Consider the following 8,320-nt stretch of genomic DNA (forward strand, 5'->3'; position numbering starts at 1 on the left):
CGTATCCAAGCACCCTCTTAGTTCAGGATTAGTCTAGAGTAAGAATCTAACTCTAACCTCTAACTCGGTTAGAGTATCCAAACAGGACCATTGAAGAACGTCACGATATAAATTTCAAACGACGAAGTCCTGCCGAGTCGATGTCACACAAAAACAAAAGGCATGATCTCTGATCAACCAGTGGTTCCCTTGTCCGACTCGATCGATCATATACAGTAGGAGTATCATATCATGTGCTGATCCGCACATTGGCCTTTTTGTTCTCGCAACGGTCGGTCGCCGGGAGATGGATCACGCGGGCGTCTTTATAATTTGTCTCGTCTCCGGGCCGTTGTACGGCGCTTGTTAATCATTGGGCATGCATGCATGAGTTTCGTCCGGAATATGAAATGCTCGATGCAGCGCTTTACGACAGGGCCCCGGCCGTCGTTTGAAAAAAGTTTTGGAAGACGCCACGCTGCTTTTGGGCACGGGAAATGGTACGTCTGGCCGGAGATTGGACTTTGACCCTGCTTTAGGCTGTAGCAAGCTACATGTGTTCCCACGGAAAGTACATGTAGCAAGCTTTGACCACCGACGCAAGTGGTGATGTTTGATCGACCGATCGGTCGGGGATAATAAGATTTATGATGACTCGCATTATCGTGGATCGGATCAACTTCGCCAATAATCATTCCTAATAGTATATGCCTATATAGCGCTAATGAGTAATGACCAATGGTGGGCGGGCTCAAATAAACTCGCTTAGAAAAAACATATTTTCATTGCATAAAAGAAAATCGATTTTTTTTGTACAAGAAGAAATACATGTTTAACACATTCGAGAAAAGTTTCATTACATTATACTTTTACAGGTGGCATATTAAAAAAGACAGATATGTATTTTCAAAATGGGTTGGCTTTTCTTTTTTTAGGACAAAAAATTTGCCTTTTTTGTACAACATAAAAATCATAATATTCTTAAACTATCATTTACACGTTGTGCGGAAAACACGTAAGTTTTGTTGGAAAAACTTTGATTTTTTTAACTTTTAAGTATGATTCTCTATTTTTTTGAAAAAGCGGATTTCATAGAGCCCGGCCTTCAAAAAATTGCACTTGCCAATATAGTTTCTACTTGCACATGGTTTTCTGGCACGAGAGTTGGACGCATGCATACATCTAAACGCGTCTATTCATATGTACTCCCTCCATATCGAAATATAAGACGTTTTGGTAAGCTTGTTTAGCCTACAAAACGTCTTATATTTTGGTATAGAGGTACATATTTATAGTGTGTTAGCGTTGGCTGGATCGTGAACCTGCAGCAAACCAGGACAACGTACGTACCATTTTCGAACCGAATGTGCGTACTACATGCAACACGCACGCTTCAGACCTTAACTTTTCCAAACGGGCGAACCAACATAATGTAGTACTACCACCATGCTGTCTCCTGCATTATGTGCCCAGCTAGCCACATCTGAAACATGTACTACCCGTTGTGGGACCCGACGTCCAGTGACTCGTCTTGCTGGCTTGTTGAGTGGATCCTGTGGCGTGCTTTTGCTGGGCTCAGCTCACTCTAGTGGCCGGATCGGAGCGGTACAGCCCCAGTCGAAAAGGGTAGGCTACTCCAATAGGAAAACATTAAGCAAACCGAGATGGGGATATATATATCCGCACCAGCACCAACAAGAAGCAAACTAACCGATCCCGTGCACTAATTCATCTTGGATCCCACGCTGACAATCAAATGGCAGCGTCAGGAAATGAAGGTTGGGTATCCATTTTATTTTATTTTTTACACTAGTTGTAATATACTCCCTCTCTAAACTAATATAAGAGTGTTTAGATAACTAAAATGGTGATCTAAACGCTCTTATATTAGTTTGCGGAGGGAGTATTAACAAAACAACACACAACTAGCATTATATGAACAAAACAACACTAGCTAGCATAACGGCAATAGTAATATTTTAACGTATCAGACCATAACGACATGAATACGCAAATACCTTTTGATTGATAAAGTGATGATATCCTTCTTAAAATATAACTATGCGGTCGTTTTTTTGAAGAGATCGATGACAACTTCATCCTTCACTTGATAGAAAAGTTCTCCCTCAACAAATGTAACCAAACAATTGTTCAAATATGCATCACCCATTTTGCTCCTTAGTTTATTCTTCACGTAGCTCATTGAAAAAGAATACCCTTTCAACACTAGCAGTAGCTACTGGCAGACTCAATACCAACTTAAGAAGCATGTAAACAATATGCTATTGTTCGTGCTTGTTTGTCTCAACAAGCATAACTGAAAGCTGACACGGATTTTTCAGATTTTGAAACCCTTCATCTTTACGCACATTAGTAACATACATGTTTAGTTGTCATGGAAGTCTTGCCGGTTCATCACTTGTAAAATCAAAAGCATAAACCTTTGTAGCAAGCCTAATCAACTACTCTTGGTCATAAGCAGTAAATAAATAAAGTGGACATCATGCTGCTATGCAAAAAAGTAGCTCCTTGTTTACCTCATTAAATCTGCCATTCAGCTCACTAATTTGCCTATCAATGACACCCACAAACATATCAACCTTGAAGCGGTGGTAATTGATCGCACCATTACATAAAACACTTCTAGGCTGGCCAACGGGTAAGTAAGGACACTTCATATCAACAACTTTGATCTTATGCTTTTTTTACAAAAAGATGTGACCTTTGTGAGAAAATCGTCCCATCCAGCATCAGTCTTCAAAGCCTCCAAGTAATACTTTGTGTCACGAACAAGCTCAATAGCATGAACAATATCTTCATCTTGCTTTTGCAAAGCTCTATACAACTCATCTGTGTATTCAAATATTTCTTGCATCAAGTGAGCCATGAAAACAAACTCAAATGATCAAAATGGTGTCTCTATGGATAGAGCGCTTGTGCCTCCGCACCATGGTACTCGTCCCCAATCTTGCGAAGGACTCGTCGTTGTACTCGTCTCTAATCTTGCGAAGGAACTTGGGTATTCCTGTGAATACAGGGGCATACCCCTAGCGCCGACGATGCGGCAAGCCCTGAAAACCCAATACAAATCGAAGCAGCGGGTTTCACCGTAGAAACCGGACCGTGTCACCAGCATAGAGGCTCGGGAGGGAGCTCGATTAGGGCACCTTCAATACGGATCCTTCAAACATACCATTCAACTGAGTTGTTCGAACCAAATTTACAATCCAACACGATACCCCGTCGCCTGTGATGCATGCGGTACCCCATAGCTTGTATTGTGTGTGCTTGGGCTCGGCCAGACATGATGGAAACAACCACTGACCGGTTAAACTCCTGTAACTGCAACTAGTTTCAGCTTCGTTGTACCTGATAAGGACATTGTCGTTTAGAAGAAAGTGAAAATGGTTGACTTGCGGACAACAAACGGATTGAACAATTTTTTCTCCGAGCAACATATGGACTAAATTTGTAGATATAGTGATAGTTGCACATATTCGCTTTTTCGAACAACCTACAAAATTTAATAGCAATCTCACAGGAAAAGGTTCATATTCGCTTTTCCTAATAGAGAAAGAGGAAGAAATGTTACTGGCTAGTTGCATATATAGTGAACACGCCTTTGAATAGTTCTGAGCGTGGCTTTCAATCACGACCTTCCCCGAAGTAAACTTCAGATCGACCGTGCCAACACCACAAACAGAAGCACTTGAACCGTTGCCCATCAGCACGGTGGAAGTACCTGTGGACTGATAAGATGAAAACATGGAAATATCACCGCATACATGCACATTAGCACCCGTGTCAATCAACCAATCGGGAAAATGATATACTGAAAGGATAGTGGGAAATATACCATACCTAGCATCCTCCATGTCAGTGTCACCAATGACAACATTAGCGGACTTGCCGCCTTTCCCATGTTGACGCTTATCATAACAGTTAGGGCAGTTAGGTGCCCAATGATCAGGATCTCCGCACACATGACAAACACATTTCTTCTTGGCATTCTTCTTCTTGAAGTTGGTGTGTTGTACAAGCCTTGTTCTTCCCATCGAACTTTGCTTTACCATCAAACTTGCCCTTGTTCCCGAAATTGTGGGGCTGGAAGTTTTTTCTTGTGTACCAGATTGGCACTAGAACCTCCCTCAATGCCTCGAGCACGTGTGTCTTTTGCTCTCGCCTTTTCTTCCACAACAAGAGTACCTATGAGATCCGGAACGGAAAACTCATGTCTCTTATGCTTTAGTAAGGTAGCAAAGTTTCTCCACAAAGGAGGAAGTTTAGTGATGATGCCTCCGGCAACAAACTTGTTCGGCAGCATGGAATTGAAGTGCTCAAGTTCTATTGCAAATGACTGTATCTCGTGAGCTTGCTCAACCATGGATCGCTCTTCAGTCATTCTGTAGTCATAGAATTGTTCCATGATGTATAGCTGAGTGCCAGCATCCGAGACCCCAAACTTGGCCTCGAGTGCATCCCACATATCTTTTCTATTATCAATTGACGCATAAGCTCAACTATGTTCTCACGAAGAACGCTCAAGAGAGGAGCCTTAAACAAGGTATCCATTTTCTGAAAAGCTAGCTCTTGTTGAGCATCATGATCTCCTTCAGGTTTGCCAAGAGTGGCGTCATAGCAGCTCATGGTTTGAAACCATAGAACAGTTCTCACGCGCCATCTCTTAAAGTGGACACCCTCAAACATAGGAAGTCTCATGGAAGCAACAAAACCACTCAGGGTAAATTGCCTACAATAAGGTTTTTGGATTGTTGGAAAGAGCAATTTACCATAGAATTTTATGAACAGAAAAGATAGGGAAAACATGATTATCATAAAATAGACGAAACAAGGCAGGCAATATAGAGATGAGACGACAAAATACGTGTGCACATATGATCTAAAAGAGAACATATATAGAGTCATTCTAGGTACATAAAACATCATATGAAGGATGAGCAGAAACTGAATATATCTAGAAGAGAAACTAAAGCAAGAAACTGCTGCAAGAACTCAAAGAAAAAAACGCGAGGACGTACTGAGTTGCAGCAACAGTAGGGTAGGTGTTGGCGTTGTCGTTGGCCATGTTACCGAAGAGGTGGTCGACGTCGGGGAAGAAGTCGTCGGTGTCCGTGACGGATGCCAGTAGTCGCGCTGAGCGCTCCCCCAAAACCTTATCGCCCTTCTCTCGTACAAGACTCGAAGAAACAGAGTTTCGGAGGCCTACTGTCCCGACATACGGTGCACGCCGCAAGTCGGGGTGGGGAAGAACGTAGCAGCAACACATAGAGATGGAACCGGTGGTGAGAGGAGATTCTGATGCGCCTTTTCTGGAGAGGTAGCTTAGTTCGGCTCGGCTCATTCCCGCAACCCGTGGCGAGGCGAGGCCGGCGGCGGAGGAGGAGGAGCGTGTGTGTATGTCTTTCTTGTTCTCAAGCTTATACATGTGTGAAAATATCCTTCCTTATAAGGAGGTTCAACTCCCACTAAACTAGCAATGTGGAGTTAAACATTTTCACCACTTGCCTTGCACAAATGGGTTGCGTGTGCCTCTAGAATTTATTAGGAATTTTCTGAAATTATGTACTCCCTCCGTCCCAAAATAACTGTCTTAACTTTATACTAGCTCTAGTATAAACTTTTACTAAGCTTAAGACACTTATTTTGGGACGGAGGGAGTATTGGGTTGGCTCAAAAGTAGACGAAAATTCTAACAAACACTTTATTTTTGGAAGAAGATAAGGAAAACCTGCGGGACGGCTCTAACTAAGCAGAGTATCTAAAACAAGTAGTAAATCACTGTTTGCCAGAAAAGAGAGAAATAAATGTAGTTGCGGTTTGGCATAAAGTGGAAAGCATGTAAGTACCAAAACAAGTGGATAGACCCTGACGTTATGTTTACCCAAGATGGCAAGATCAGCTTGTTGGCCTAAGGACAATGGCGACCAAATGTAATGTCGCCCTGTGCAAATATACACACTGGATTCATCATGCTTTTTTAAAGAACAGACCGCAGTCATCCTCACTAGCTATAGGTGGATAGCTATTCAGGTAAACAACAAAAATGGCTAATAAACGTGCTGTGAAAATTTATCAGTGCCAATAGACGTCTACCAGAACCGAAAAGAATGCCCCGTCAGCTTCAACATACACTTTTAACTGTCAATGTAGTGCGAGCTTTCCTATGTGTGCCCTTTGCCCTATCTTGTGTTCTTCTTTCGACCCGGGAACGATACATATAGGTCGGCTGATCATGACCGAATGATGAAAGACGGTGCCGTATTCGATTGCAGAATAACTCTTTTAGCAAGAAGGGTTGGGCCGCCATCGATGCGTTTTGCGACAATTGAGGCAGAGAAAAAGAAGGACACAGACATGGCTCCATAGTGGTTATGAACTTAGAATCACCAAGTGGCACAACATGAGCGACGTCGGTGTTCATGTTCGGTTTGGAGATTAAGGTTTGGGTCGTTCAATGGATATTTGGGTCTAGGCCAATGCTTCAATCCGGCGGCAAACATAGGGCCACGATGGTACGGCTGTGGTGCTACGCCGCTACCATGAGAGGCGAGCTTTGATTGAGAGACAGCGGCGCCAATGCTAGGAAGAAGAAGAAGATAATAATAATAATAATATATTTCAAAAAAAAAGACAATGGTAAGTACATGTTGACCGAGAAATAGTTATTTGTCAATTGACTTCAATAATTTGTTCCAGTTGATATAGAATATATTAAATAAAACACGTCCCAATTCAATTCATCCTATCCAGTAAAAAAAACATGTCTTATTCATTGTGACTGTCCATGGTGAGTACCCCAAAGCGACTACATGTACATAATGTACACGCACACAAAAGAAAAGAAAAGTGCAAGAAGGGAAAAGCAAGATACGATGCCGTCAACAAAAATACGCCGCCGACACGCCGTGGCCGCTCCAGAACGGCATTATTGAGGCCTTCTGCTGTAGCAGTTCACCAGCTGCTGTTTACGCAGATTCGCTGAGGTCGGCGGCCAGAAAGAACGATGCATTTGGGCGAACACGTACATAGTACTCTCTCCGTTTCTAAATATATGTTTTTTTAAAGATTTCATTACGAACTATATACGGATGTATATAAACATAATTTAGAGTATGGATTCATTTATTTTGTTTCGTATGTAATTCGTAGTGAAATCTTGAAAATACTTATACTCCCTCCGTTCGGAAATACTCGTCGGAAAGATGGGTGTATCTATACGTATTTTACTTTTAGATACATCCATTTCAATTTATTTTGACGGCAAGTAATTTTGGACGGAGGGAGTAGATATGTACGGGACACACGTTTGTATACAGTGGCGAATATTGAAAGAAAATGAAGGAGGGGATTAATGTTAAAAATAAAAATAAAATGCACTAACTCTCAGTTTTTAATTTAAATAAAATTATTTTTTATGATGAATACTACCCCTTCGTTTGGAAATACTTGTCATAAGAATGGATGTATCTAGATGCATTTTAGTTCTAGATACATTCATTTTTATTCATTTGTGCGATAATTAATTCTGAACGGAGGGAGTACTAAATTTTGTTTTTCAATTTTTGGAGGGGGAGCTCAAGCCTGTTGAAGCACCCTCCTCGCCACTGCTGTATAGAGTTGTCACTGACAAATGAATGGAGAATGTAACGCTGGGTAAGTAAGTGAGTGCATGCATGCGTGCTCATAGTGGCTGTTAGGCCGGAGCCTGAGAAGAACGGAAGCAAGGTGCTTGGTGTTTGGTAAAGGAAAAAGGTTATTTTGCATGGACGGTTAAAGGCGGAGATAAGCATACAACCTAACGAGGGTGACAAAATAGGTTATACACGGCACTGAAACCATCTCCACTACGGATCAAAGAGTGGCTATTCATAGAATTATAGGTTAGAAATATATTCCCTCCATTCTTAAATATGAGTCCTTTTAGAGATTTTACTAAGGTAATACATACGGAGCAAAATGAGTAAATCTACACTATAGAATATGTCTACATAGTATGTAGTCTCCTAGTAAAAATCTTTAAAAAGACTTATATTTAAAAACTAAGGGAGTAGATAATAAACGTGCCATGCAATTCATCCGTAGCCGGAGCGTTCTCCATAACCAGAGAAAGACGTTGTGTCAACTTGAATGTGCTTTTCACTGAGACTATATATACTGTGAGCTTTCTTGATATGTGGCATTAATTTGCTCTTTCTTGCACGTCCCTTTCGGGCCCATCGTAGCATAGGCGAACGATAATATACGAACGGGTCGTGTCAGATATGGATATGGTCAGACTGAGGAGGGAGGCGAGCTTCGATCGAGAAATGAAGCGGTGGCA

The sequence above is a fragment of the Hordeum vulgare genome, chromosome 1H (assembly GCF_904849725.1).
Source record: "Hordeum vulgare subsp. vulgare chromosome 1H, MorexV3_pseudomolecules_assembly, whole genome shotgun sequence".
NCBI classification, from domain to species: Eukaryota; Viridiplantae; Streptophyta; class Magnoliopsida; order Poales; family Poaceae; genus Hordeum; species Hordeum vulgare.